The sequence below is a fragment of the Acomys russatus genome, chromosome 32 (assembly GCF_903995435.1).
Source record: "Acomys russatus chromosome 32, mAcoRus1.1, whole genome shotgun sequence".
NCBI classification, from domain to species: Eukaryota; Metazoa; Chordata; class Mammalia; order Rodentia; family Muridae; genus Acomys; species Acomys russatus.
In genome coordinates, this window is record NC_067168.1 from 25810789 (window position 1) to 25824452 (window position 13664).

The window sequence follows — 13664 nt, forward strand, 5'->3', positions numbered from 1 at the left end:
GGACAGCCAAGGATACACAGAGAATCCTTGTCTTGAAGAAAAAAAAAAAGAAGAAGAACGAAAGAAAGAAAGAAAAGCAAACTCAGAGAGACAGATGGCTAGTGAGGAAGATAGTCTGGCCTCAGGTATAGCTTGAAGGGCTGGTGGGAGTTGGCTGTGCAAACTGAGAAGGCCAGTTCACACTGTATTTTAACAAATAGTTTTCAGCCCTATAAACTTGTGGCCCTAGAACAGTGCCATTCTGTACAGGATTATAAGGAGTAATAAATCAGATACTTTACAAGTCACTTTGGGGCCAGCATATGTAATGAATGAGATCAAAGACTGTGGCCCTGATGCCTGAGAGGTCTGAGTGTGACTCTGCTTTGTGGAATGTGAACTATTTATCAACAAAGGCACAGCCCTGTTTGTTGTGAACCAGCGTCTCTAAACTACAACTTAAATTACTTTCATATTTAAGGAAGATAATGCAAGTAAAGAAACAATTTACACAGGCTACAAACCACTTAACAAGAAAGGAGGGACTGTGGGGCAGCTCAGCGGGAGAGAGAATGTTTAGCTTCCAGAAGGATCAGGGTTCATTCTCCAGCATCAAAACAGAAAAGAGGGCGGGGATGGAATTCCATCTCAAAAAAAAAAAAAAAAAAAAAAAAAAAAAAAAAGAAGAAGAAGAAAAGGAAAAGAAAGAAAAACATCTGAAGTTTTGGAGTTTTAAGCCGGTACAAACAGTGTAAGAAAACTTGTCTAGAGAAAGAAAAGATGGCTTAGGCCGAAGTGTCCACACACCACCAGTGGTCCGCCAGCAGTTTGCCCTGATTCATTGATAACTAAATTCTTAGGGTACAATTTACCTTCCTAGACAGCTCACAAGGTTCTTTCAAAACAAACTTCAAAGAGAATTGCTTTAAGAAATGGACTTTTAAAAAAGAAAGAAAGAAAAGAAAAGAAAAATGAAATGGCCAGGCAGTGGTGGCACACATCTATAATCCCAGCACCCGGGAGGCAGAGGCAGGTGAATCGCTGTGAGTTCGAGGCCAGCCTGGTCTACACAGAAAGTCCAGGACAGCCAAGGCTAAGCAGAGAAACACTGTCTCAGGAAAAAAGAAAAGAAAAGAAAAATGAAATGGACTTCATTACAGCCCTTTCCTTTAAAAATAAACAAATAAATACCAAAAAATAACAAATAGGGCTGGAGAGATGGCTCAAGGGTTAAGAGCACTGGCTGTTTATCCAAAGGTCCTGAGTTCAATTCCCAGCAACCACATGGTGGCTCACAGCCATCAATAATGAGATCTAGTGCCCTCTTCTGGCCTGCTGGCTCACATGTAGGCAGAACACTGTATAAATAATAAATAAATCTTTAAAAACAAAAACTAGCAAATCAGATATCCAGAAGTGCATTGCCTCATGAGTTCTGATGATTCGTAGGTGATTTACATATATTGGGGCTTGTTTGGTTTGAATTTTGTAGACCAGGCTGGCCTCGAAATGTTTTTAATTTTGTATTGCTATTTATTTATTTATTTTTGGTTATTCAAGACAGAGTTAGCCAGGCATGGTGGCGCACGCCTTTAATCCCAGTGCAGAACAGCCAAGACTAACACAGAGAGACCCTGACTTGCAAAACCAAAGAAACAAAGAAAAGAAAAAGAAAAAGAGAGAGAGAGAAAAAAAAGAGAGGGTTTCTCTGTGTAGTCTTGACTGTCCTGGACTCTGTTTGTAGACCAGGCTGGCCTCAAACTCACAGCGATCCGCCTGCCTCTGCCTCCCGAGTGCTGGGACTAAAGGCGTGCACCACCCCTCTCTGGCTTGTATTATTTGTTTATTTATTTTGGGAGGGGGACACATGCATGCTACAACTTACAGGAACTGTTTCTCTCTACTCTGTGGATCCTGAGGTCCAAACTTGGCAGCGGTATGTTTATCCTCTCTTGGTCATCTCTTCCTTTCTTTCTTTCTTTCCTTCCTTCCTTCTTTCTTTCTTTGCTTTTTTTATTGTTTTGTTCGTGGAACAATTCGTTCTTATTTTATGTGTATTGGTGGTTTGCCTGCATGTGTGTCTGTGTGACTATGTAGGAATCCATGGAACTGGAGTTTCAGACAGTTGCCATGTGGGTGCTGGGAATTGAACCTGGGTCCTCTGGAAGAACAGCCTCTTGCGACAGGACTCCAGATCTTAGTAGGTCCCCAGACCCTAGCACAACTGATTCCATGGCAGAATTATCATTCAGGTTGTAAAACTCAACACATAGATGGCACTACCTGCCAAAATTAAAAGGCCTAACCTGTCAAAGTCCATAGTTCTGGGACAGTCTCTAAATGTATTGACCTTGCTTTTTAGCTTCTGCAGTTCAGCTTCTGCCTAAGTGTTCTTGTTCTCTGAAGTATGTCAGGCCAGAACGTGGATTTTGTGCTTAAAAGCTCACTCTGAGGAAGCTCGGGGCTGCACTGGGATCCTGGACACCATGTATAGCCTCCAGCCAGTGAGTAAAGACTTCTTTTTTTGTTTTGTTTTGTTTTTCGAGACAGGGTTTCTCTGTGTGTATCCCTGGCTGTCCTGGACTCACTTTGTAGACCAGGCTGGCCTTGAACTCACAGGGATCCACCTGCCTCTGCCTCCCAAGTGCTGGGAATAAAGGTGTGCGCCATCATGCCCGGCTGAATAAAGACTTCTTATTGGCTTAAACTCACATCCAAGCAGCAGTCTTCCCTGGTGTATAGCACTCTCAACCTCTGGGCCATCTCTCCAGCTCCATCTGAGCCATCTTGATGACCCTACAATAGCTAAACTTTTTTTTTTTTTTTTTTTTTTTAGTTTTCGAGACAGGGTTTCTCTGTGTAGCCTTGGCTGTCCTGGACTCGCTTTGTAGACCAGGCTGGCCTTGAACTCACAGCGATCCGCCTGCCTCTGCCTCCCGAGTGCTGGGATTAAAGGCGTGTGCCACCATGCCCGGCTCTCAATAGCTAAACTTTAACAAAAATTTGTTCTTCAATACTATTGTAACTGGTCTTCTGAGTGTTTAATACCCCAAAGAAGCCAAAGCCAAAGAGACCCTAAAACAAATGAATGAATGAATCACTGTGCTTCGTGGCTGAAAGGAATTCCAGCACTCCGGAGGCATAGGCAATTGGAATGTCATGAGTTCAAGACCAGCCTGGGCTACATAGTTTGTCCCAGGCCAACTTGAGGTACAAAGTGAGATTCTGTCTCAAAACAAAACAAAACTAAAAGACAAAAAAGGGCTGGGAAGTGGTTCAATGGTAGATTGGTTATTGAGCTGTGAGGAAGTAGTTTTACTTCCTAGTACCACAGAAACATCAAAATGAATAAATAACAAGGTGATGCAGGTGGTACAGTTTGGAAGCAGTGCACTTGCCTAGCATGGGGAAGCCCCTGAGCTGGATCCGCATGCTACATTAAAAAATAATAACTAGAATAATAAAAGAATTGAAAGTAAGAGTGGATAAGGCAGTCTGGGTTTTATTTTTATTTTCAAAACAGGCCCTTACTGTGTAGCTCAGGCTTGCCTTGTACTGTCGACAATCCCCTTAACTCTGACTCTAGAGTGCTGGGATTGCAAACGTGCCTCACCAGGCACTTCGAATTTTTGTACAAGCTTTTGATAATTAGTTAAGTGGAATTCAGAAGTACACGGAAGGCCTGAAAATTCTTATGCAAATGAATGAGGAAGCTTGCAGGTACAAGATCTCCCTCAAAAATAAAAAAACCTGTCTTGCTCAATCTGAAAGGGTGGGGACAGGACAAATCAGCCAAGTGACTTCCCTAATCTTCAGTTCCCTACACCTCGCACTGGGCCAGATAAACACTGTTCCTCTTATGGGGGAACAAGATTTATACTCTGGGGCCATCACAGTGGCTCAGCTGGTAAAGGCACTTGCTGCCAAGCCTGGGGACCTGATTTCTTTCCCTTGAACCCACACAATGGAAGCAGAGAACCGAGCAGCAAGTTATACTCTCACCTCAGAATGAATGCACACGGGGGGGGGGGGGGGGGGGGGGGAAGGGGGGGGGGGGGAGAAGGGAGGGGCAGAGGGAGGGAGACTTATACTTTGGACTTGGGAAGGTGAAAACAGACGGACCATTGGGAATTCAAAACCAGCCAGGGCTATACAGGCTTACATAACCAGACCCCAGGCTTTCCCTTTTTTCTTTCTTATAGATTTAAGAAGTTACAAGAAATTTGGGGGCGTCCCCCTTGGGGGGGTGGTTCTGAGTCTCCTTAAGGAAGGTGTTATCTAGCAGAGTCTGAAGGAGACTTTCAGACAAGGTTTTTAGAGTTTAAAAGAAAAAACAACAGGATAGGCAAGGTAGACATCTCAGCAGCTACTCGGAGACGGGATACGAAGAATGCAAAGGAGAAGACACGCCATTTGAATTAAACGGTCCTGGGGATCAGCCACAAAGAGAGCAAGCAGTCACGTGGCAGAGAAGAAGGGGTCAGAAAAAGAGTGGTGACAAAGCCCCAAAACACCAGAGAACACTTCCCTCCTCCATGGCCAGCATCTGCAAGAGACAGAAAAGAAGGTAAAGGAAACAGTCCCTCTTTCTGAATCAAAACTCAGAAAGGCAGACAGATCTAACCAAACCATGAGGCGGCTCCATAGCAACTGCAAGGAAAGCAGGGATTCTGGGAAGGAAAGGTACGTTCTCTCATTAAAAGGGATGCTCGGATACTTACACCCCCCCACCCACTCCAGATGAATCTGCTCCATCTCTAGGACCCATATTTACACACACACACACACACACACACACACACACACACACACACACTAAGTAAATGTAATATTTTTTGTGTTCTTTTGTTTTGGCTTGGCTTTCTGAGACAGGGTTTCTCTCTGTATCTCTGGTTGTCCTGGACTCACTTTGAAGACCAGGCTGGCCTTGAACTCATAGAGATCCCCCTGTCTCTGCCTCCCAAGTGCTGGGATTAAAGGTATATGCCACCACCGCCTGGCTGAGTTAAAATATATTTTTTAAGCTGGGCATGGTGGCACATGCAGGAGCTGTGGTATGGCTATGACTCCGTGGTAGATTCAAATGTTACATCCAGAGCCGGGCGTGGTGGCGCTCGCCTTTAGTCCCAACACTCGGGAGGCAGAGGCAGGCAGATCGCTGTGAGTTCGAGGCCAGCCTGGTCTACAAAGTGAGTCCAGGATGGCCAAGGCTACACAGAGAAACCCTGTCTCGAAAAAAAAAAAAAAAAAAAAAGAAATTCACATAGGCAGCTGGGCAGTGGTGGCACACACCTTTAAACCCAGCAGAGCCAGGTGGATCCTTGTGAGTTCCAGGACAGCCAAGGCTGGAAAAAAAAAAAGAAAAAAGACATTCACATAGGCATTGGTTCTCAATGTTCAGAAATACATTTTTAAAGAGGGAAAAGTGTTCCTGGATTCTGGAGACTTATTCAGTGTTCCTTTCGGCATCAGTCAAAGGCACTGGGAGACAGGGGTGGAGATAGCAGAGCAAACAAAACAACACGATTCCTACAGCTGGGGCAGCAGCGGAAGAAACAGTCATAAATGAAGTCATCACATGATTAGCTGCAAATTACATCTAAGTGACATGAAGTCGGGGCGCCTGATGTTGTGAAAGCAAATATAATGGGGGGGGGGTTTGGCTTAGTCAGAGGGGAAGTGAAGGTTCCCCTGAGGAAGGGACAGATAGCTCAAGTTTGATGGATGTCCTGACTTAAAAGGGAGAGGGACGGTTAAAAGCAGTGCAATTACACTCAGCAGCCTGGGCAGCCTTGCAATAACATAAACTGGTGGTCCCTGCACTTGGGACAGGGGTGGGGGGGTGGGGCAGAAGGATCAGGAGTGCCAGGTCAGCCTCCCCGCCGCATAGTCAGTTTGAAGCTACCCTGGGTTCCCTGAGACGCTGTCTCAAAAACAAGCAAAAACACAATCAAAACAACTTGGTAAGAGGTCTGTGAATCCATAGCAGGAAGGAGAAATCCAGAAAAGCCAGAGTAGGGGCTACGGACCTAGCTGCCGCTCACATAGAGAAGTCCTGGATTTGATCTCTTAGTATTAGAAAAGCAACAAACTAACAAAACACCAAAAGCTAGAAAAGAAACAAATAAGCAAATAGACCCCCACCCACACACCCCCACAAGGCGACTGGGGGGACGCCCTCACACGTCAATTGTAGTGTGGCTAAGGTATTTGGCAGACACATGTAATCCTCAAGACCCAGGAAACTGAGGAAAGGGAGTCTGAGGCCAGCCGGAACCACATAGTGAAGTGCTGGCTGTATTGAGAAACAAATCGAGGTATGTTTTCCTGGGTCTTTGTTTTGTTTTGTTTCTTGAATGCTGATATGAAAGTCCTCAAGGAGAGCGCCTTGGGCTTCAGCCAATGCTAAGGAAAGCTACCCTGGAGAGCTGCCAGGACAGCCACAGACTATGCATGAACTAGAGTAACCATTTGCCATTGTTAAATACAAACGAGGTGATGCGTGCCTTCCCAGCACTTGGGAAGCAGACGCAGGCAGATCGCTATGAGTTCGAGGCCAGCCTGGTCTACAAAGCGAGTCCAGGACAGCCAAGGCCAACACAGAGACTCTGTCTTGAAAAACCAAAAATAAAAAATAAAACCAGCAACCGAAAAAGAATAAAACAACAATCAAGTGTCACCGATTTGCTGAGAAGTCATAGCAAACCCCTTTAATCCCAGCATGGAGGAAGGAGAGGCAGGTGGATCTCTGAGTTGGAGGCCAGCCTGGTCTACAGAGTGAGTCCAGGACAGCCAGGACTATACAGAGAAACTCTCCCTGCCCCTACCCCTACCCCTACCTCACAAAAAAAGTCACTGATTTTTTTTTTTTTTTTTTTTTTGGCTTTTCGAGACAGGGTTTCTCCATGTTATAGCCTTGGCTGTCCTGGACTCACTTTGTAGACCAGGCTGGCCTCGAACTCACAGGGACCCACCTGCCTCTGCCTCCTGACCACTGGGATTAAAGATGTGTGCCACCACACCCAGGAAAAATCCTTAACGTTTATCTATTTTTCATTGCTGATGCATAAGTGTCTTGTTTATGATCCCTGATGAATTTTAAACAGTTAGCACTGTGAGCTGCTTTCAGGAAGAGCACTTCAGCTTGGTGGCTTATACTTAGCTACAGCTCCATCAGCTTGGGCAGAGGCACTCTGGAGACTTAAACATATGAGGTCATTGTGAGTTATCAATGTCCAGCCACATGCTGGCGATTTTTAACCGCAGTGGCTTGAATGAGAGGAAACAGACATTCGCTGGACATTTTCTTTTGCTCTTGGGGTGGGATGGATGCCAACAAGGAAGTAGTTAAAGGTTCTTGACTTTGTACGTGAACAGCAGGCTGATGCATAACTCACGGCTGTGCGTTAGGATGCTGCTGGAGATGGTCGACTCCTACAGGGTGTTTACACCCGAGAGTGGTACAGACAGCAGCTGCAGGATGCATGCCATTGTCTGTGTTGATGTGGTAGCCACAGGGTGTGTTGACAAGACTCCGGGAGCTTGTGAGGAAGCTGACCTCATAGTACTAAATGGCAGTGTGGGAGCAGCTGTGCTGGTAGCACCAGGTGTGTTTTAGAATGAATGAGGTCTGGTACTCTGAACTAGGCCCCCCCCCCCCTTTTAATTTTTTAATTCTTCTTCTTCTTCTTCTTCTTTTTTTTTTTTTTTGGTGGTATTCATTTGTGCTTTGTTTTTCTTTTTTTAATTAATTTATTTTTATTTTATGTGCATTGGTGTTATGCATGTATGTATGTATGAGGGTGTCAGATCTTGGAATTACAGTTGTGAGCTGCCATGTGGGTGCTGGGAATTGAACCTGGGTCCCTTGGAAGAGCAGTGAGTGCTCTTAACCACTGAGCCATCGCTCCAGCCCCCTGTGCTTTGTTTTTCAAGTCCGGGGTTACTCTTGTGTAGCCCTGGCTGTCCCGGAACTCCCTCTGTAGATCAAGATGGCCTTGAACTCAAAAGATCTGACTGCTTCTGCCTCTCAATTGTTGGAATTAAAAGCATCCACCCAGCTTGAGGACTTGTTTTTCGCTGAGCAATTGGGTTCAGAGAATAGATACAGCATGGTTCTGGGCTGGGTGTGGTGGCACACACCTGTAAACCCCAGAACTCAGGGAGGCCGAGGCAGGAGGATCACTGTGAGTTTGAGGACAACCAAGGCTAACACAGAGAAACCATGTCTCAGAAAAACAACCAAAACCACCACCACCACCAGATGCAGAATAAGCAAATAATGGCTTTGTTTGTTTGTTTAATTGATAGAACTGAGAAGAAAAGCTGGGTGAGACGGCATAGGCCTGAAGTCTTAGTACTTAAATGGCTGAAACAGGAGGGTGGTGAGCCAAGGCCAAACAGGGTTTACAAACAAGAACTTATCTTTTATTGCTCCTAGAAGCAAAAAGACTCTTGGATCAGATGGAACACTTGAACCACAGGCTTTCTCAAGTCATGCTAAAACACAAAGGAGAAAGGGATATGTGGGGAGCACACCCAGGACAGGATGCAAAGGGATCAAGGTAGAAGGCTATCTGCATCCCAAAGAGATAGCACTGTGTGTGTGTCCGGCTCTTGGCTGCATTGGTACTTCCTTTTTTTTTTTTTTTTTTTTTCCCCTGAGACAGGGTTTCTCTGTGTACCCTTGACTGTCCAGGACTCACTTTGTAGACCAGGCTGGCCTTGAACTCACAACGATCTGCCTGCCTCTGCCTCCCAAGTGCTGGGATTCAAGACATGCACCACCACTGCCCGGCGCACTGGTACTTCTTGCTGGTGGCACAGGTTCCAAACCAGAGTGAGGCTTAGGCTGAGAAGGCAGAAGCAGGAAGATGGAGGGTTCTTGGCCAGCTGAGATACTGTGCCTCTGTGTGTTGAGCTCAAGCTAAGTCCTGCTCTGTTACTTCATATTGTGTAAATAGTGGTTGGTTTTGTTTTGCTTTGCTTTGCTTTGCTTTTTTTCAGACTGTGTCTTGGCCTAAGAGTCTCCATTTTAAGCGACCTTTGATTTGTTTTGAGCCTAAACACTGAGACAGGATCCAGGATGACTCTGTGTACCTCAGTGGACACTACTTACAAGGCACAGATTGATAAATACCTAGTTCCCTAAAAGTAGGCAGGGCGCCACCCTATAAAGTTATCAAAATAACTTGGGATTATAGGAGCGCGTGGATGTATTGAACTCTTATCAGGAAAACCACAGATGAGAACTTGCCAGACATACTAGATTGAGAAAAGGATGCAAGTCTCTCACTCGGACCCTATGAAGAGAACACCTAGCACTGAGCTGGCTGGTGATGGTCCACCAATTGCCATCTACCCACCTAATGAGTGTGTTAAGGGACCAACAGGCAGAGAACTCCTCACTGTCCTGGGACTTCAGCGTGGCTCAGTCTCTGTTACAACCTGGCCCTACTGAAATTGCTGTGTGTTGCTGCTCTACACACTCCTCTAGCTGGACTTGCTGTCTGTCCGTTTGCCTGTTTGTTCGTGTGGAGCTTTACTTCCCGCATCCCCCATACTCCGTTGCCCCTTACCCTACTTCCCGCAGCTCAAATCCATCCTGGGGCTTGGTTCATACCTTGACTCACCAGCTCTGCTTCCGGCCGACCTCCAGCAGGGCTAGTCAGTTGACCCCCTCACCCAGATGCTCTCTCCATCCTCTACAGCTCCCTAGTTTCTGCCTTTTGGGTTTCTTTGAAAGGTTTTAAACTTTGCTACAGTTTGATTAATGCTTTAAACTTTGCTACAGTTTGGTTAACCCTCTTTAATCCCATTCTATAACCACTACCATTCCACCCCACCCCACCAAATGTTTACTGTGTGCTGACAGACAGTGGGTGATCTGAAAGTTAATATTAATAATTAAGAATGGAATAAAAGAGCCGGGAGGTGGTGGCTCACGCCTTTAATGCCAGCACTCAGGAGGCAGAGGCAGGAGGATCTCTGTGAGTTAGTTCAAGGCCAACTTGGTCTACAAAGCGAGTCCAGTACAGTCAGAGCTACAAGAGAAACCCTGTCTCAAAAAAACAAAACAAACAAAAAAGAAAAAGAATGGAATAAAAGAACCTGTATCTCCCTCAACTAGCCATCAAGATGTCAACATTACTCAGCAAAACTGCTGCCAACAAAACTGCTGTACCTAGGCGTAGTGGTGCACACCTTTAATTCCAGCATTGGGGAGGCAGAGGTAGGCAGATCGCGGTGAGTTCGAGGCCAGCCTGGTCTACAAAGCGAGTCCAGGACAGCCAAGGCTACACAGAGAAAACTCTGTCTCGAAAAACAAAAAACAAAAACTGCTGTACCTTGTGAACTGACTGCTGTTTGATGAATCCTGGCACTATAGAAAGAAAAATAAAATGTATTCATCTATGTGTTTGTTGTAGTACACTCATGACGTTGCCCAAAACACAACAAACCAAAAGAACTTAGAGCTAAGGTATGTGTAAAGATGACCCAGTAGGTGAAGGTTTCCCTGGATCAAAGACACATTGACTCCTCAGCAATACTCAAGCCAGCCAGACATGGGGGTACACACTTTTAATGTAAGAGGTAGAGGCAGGAGGATCACAAATTCATAGCGACTCCCAGCACTCGGGAGGCAGAGGCAGGTGGATTGCTGTGAGTTCGAGGCCAGCCTGGTTCAAAAAGCTAGTCCAGGACAGAGAAACCCTGTCTTGAAAAATCAGAAGAAAAAAAAAGAAAGAAAAAAAGAAAAATTTCATGGCCACATAATTTTGATATAAAGTTGACTACATAGTAAATTTGAGTGCAACCTAGGCTATACAAGGCATGAAACTATTTTACCCTTCCCAGCAGCTGACCACCCCTGCAAAAGCAAACAAAACAAAAAAGAATAAATAAGCCAGTCTACCTGGCCACCAAGACACCTTACTGAGGCAGCTGAGCAATGTGGATTTTATTGCTGCAGTTTGGACATTAGATGAGACCAGAATCATTGCCAGGAGGGCTAGGCGTGGTGGCACACAGCTGTCACCCTAGCACCAAAGATGCCAGCCGGGAGCATTAAGAGTTGGAAGCTAGCCTAGACTACGTAGTGAGACCTTGTCTGAAGGACAAACCACTGCTCGTGATGGCTTAATCCCAGCAGTTGGTGGGCAGAGGCAAGCAGATCTTGGTGAATTCCAGACTAGCCTGGTCTACATGGCTACTGTATCGTGAGACTCAGTCTCAAACAAAACCAAATGGCTAAACTGGTTGCTGTGACACACATACCTGTAGCCCCCCACCACCACCATTGCTCTGGAAACTGAGCCAGGAATTGGAGACCAGCCTAGACTCATAGAACATACCTTTTTTGTTTGTTTTTGTTTTGTTTTTAAAGACAAGGTTTCTCTGTGTAGCCTTGGCTGTCCTAAACTCGCTTTGTAGACCCGGCTGGCCTCAAACAGCAATCCGCCTGCCTCTGCCTCCCAAGTGCTGGGATTCAATAAGGCACTTCTAACCTGGACTGGCAAGATCGGTGATTGCCCCTCAATTCCCTACCCCCCACCCCCAGCTGGAGCTGCCGACTTACTCTCAAAGAAGCATAGAAAAGAAGACACGACAGAGAGGAGGCATGAGGAAGCCCAGCTCTGTCCTGGTCTTAGTGAAAAAGACCAGTTCAAACCAGGACACTTAAAAATCTACAGCTTCCCTAAAGCTAGTTATTTCTGACACTCCGTGTTTCCCTGTAGAGGTACTGTGGAGAGGGGAGGGGGTAGGGCTGGGGAGGCAGCGCAATTGGTGGAGTGCTTGCTTGGCTTGCAGGAAACTCTAGGCTTGGTCCCACATAAACCCAGAGGTCAGGCTCGGGGTATGTGAGAGGCAGGTGAATCTTTGTGAGTTCGAGGCCAGCCTGGTACACGTAGTGAATCCAGGACAGCCAGGGCTAGTACACTGAGAAACCCTGTCTTGAAAAACCATAAAATAAATAAATACATAAATAAATAAAAGAAAACAGAGGGGTTGGAGAGATAGCTTAGTGGTGTTAAGAGTACTGGCTGCAGCCGGGCGGGGTGGCGCACGCCTTTAATCCCAGCACTTGGGAGGCAGAGGCAGGCGGATCGCTGTGAGTTCGAGGCCAGCCTGGTCTACAAAGTGAGTCCAGGATGGCCAAGGCTACACAGAGAAACCCTATCTCGAAAAACCAAAAAAAAAAAAAAAAAAAAAAAAAGAGTACTGGCTGCTCTTGCAGGGGATGGGGGTTTAATTCCAAGCACACACAAAGTGGTTCACAGGCATCTATAACTCCAATTCCAGGGCATCTGATGCCCCCTGTGGCGGATACCAGGCGTGCATGACACCCACGTACATAAAATCGAATTCACTAAAATATTAGTGACTTGAATAAGGATAGAAGGAAGACGGAGGAGATTCAAGGGGATTGTTGTGGGCCACTCTGCAATTTTGGGGGTGGTTTGCTTTTGAGGCCTTTGGCTGCAGCCTCCAGGTTGTGTGATGGGGTAGGGGTGGGGTCCCTGGAGGAGATCTGGAGAAGTTCTGACTCAGACAAACCAGAGTGGCCCTATGGGGAGCTACCAGGCAAGGAACTTTTCCCTTGCAGATGTTTTAGCAGCTAGAGTCTAGGAACTGACTGCTGTGGGAGAGAGCAAAGTGGGGGGTAATTCTGCTTCTCCCCCTCCCTAGGCTCCCGCAGGTCCCCCTGCTAACCTCTTCTGTCACTGAACACCCATTGTCCTTTCTTGGTCACCTCCCAGGGAGTGTCCCAGGGACTAGGCACTGGGTCTGATTCACCCCCTTCAGCCTCAGGAATGACTTGTTGAATGGATGAACAAACAAATGCTTTCTCTGAACTGCTATGAGCTCCAAATGGGATTTACAAAGGACAGGCCTGCCCACGGGCTCTCGGGTCTTTGTAAGCTTTATAGAGATCTCTGTGTGCCTCTAGGATTCAAGCAGGAGGTGAGGCCCTAGACTTTGGCATATGTCTTTGTATGTGTTTTTTTCCATCGGCGGGAGCCCATCTTTTGTCTGGACTCCAGAGGTACATCTGACTTCCAACAGGACAAGAGCTATCTTTTCAGAGACCAGTCAAAGGAAAGGATGCAGGTAAGGGAGTAGAGTCCAGTCATGGTGGTACACGCCTTTAATCCCAGCACTTAGGAGGCAGAGGCAGGCAGATTGCTGTGAGTTCAAGGTCAGCCTGGTCTACAAGGCAAGTCCAGGACAGCCAAGGAAACATAGAAACCCTGTCTCGGAAAAAAAAAAAAATGCCGGGTGTGGTGGCGCATGCCTTTAATCTCAGCACTTGGGAGGCAGAGGCAGGCAGATTGCTGTGAGTTCAAGGCCAGCCTGGTCTATTACATAGAGAAACCCTGTCTTGAAAAATGAAACAAAACAAACTAAAAATTTAATTCCAGCACTTGAGAGGCAGAGGCAGACAGTTTGTTGTTGAGTTCAAAACCAGCCTGGTCTGCAAAGTGAGTCCAGGACAGCCAGGGAAACCCTGTCTTGAAAAAAACAAACAAACAAACAAAAAAGAATACAATTAATTTCAGGGGGAGTTTTTTTTTTTTCCTTTTTGGTTGTCCTGGACTCACTTTGTAGAGCAGGTTGGCCTCCAATTCACAGCAATCCACCTGCCTCTACCTCCCAAGTGCTGGGAGTAAAGGTGTGCTCTA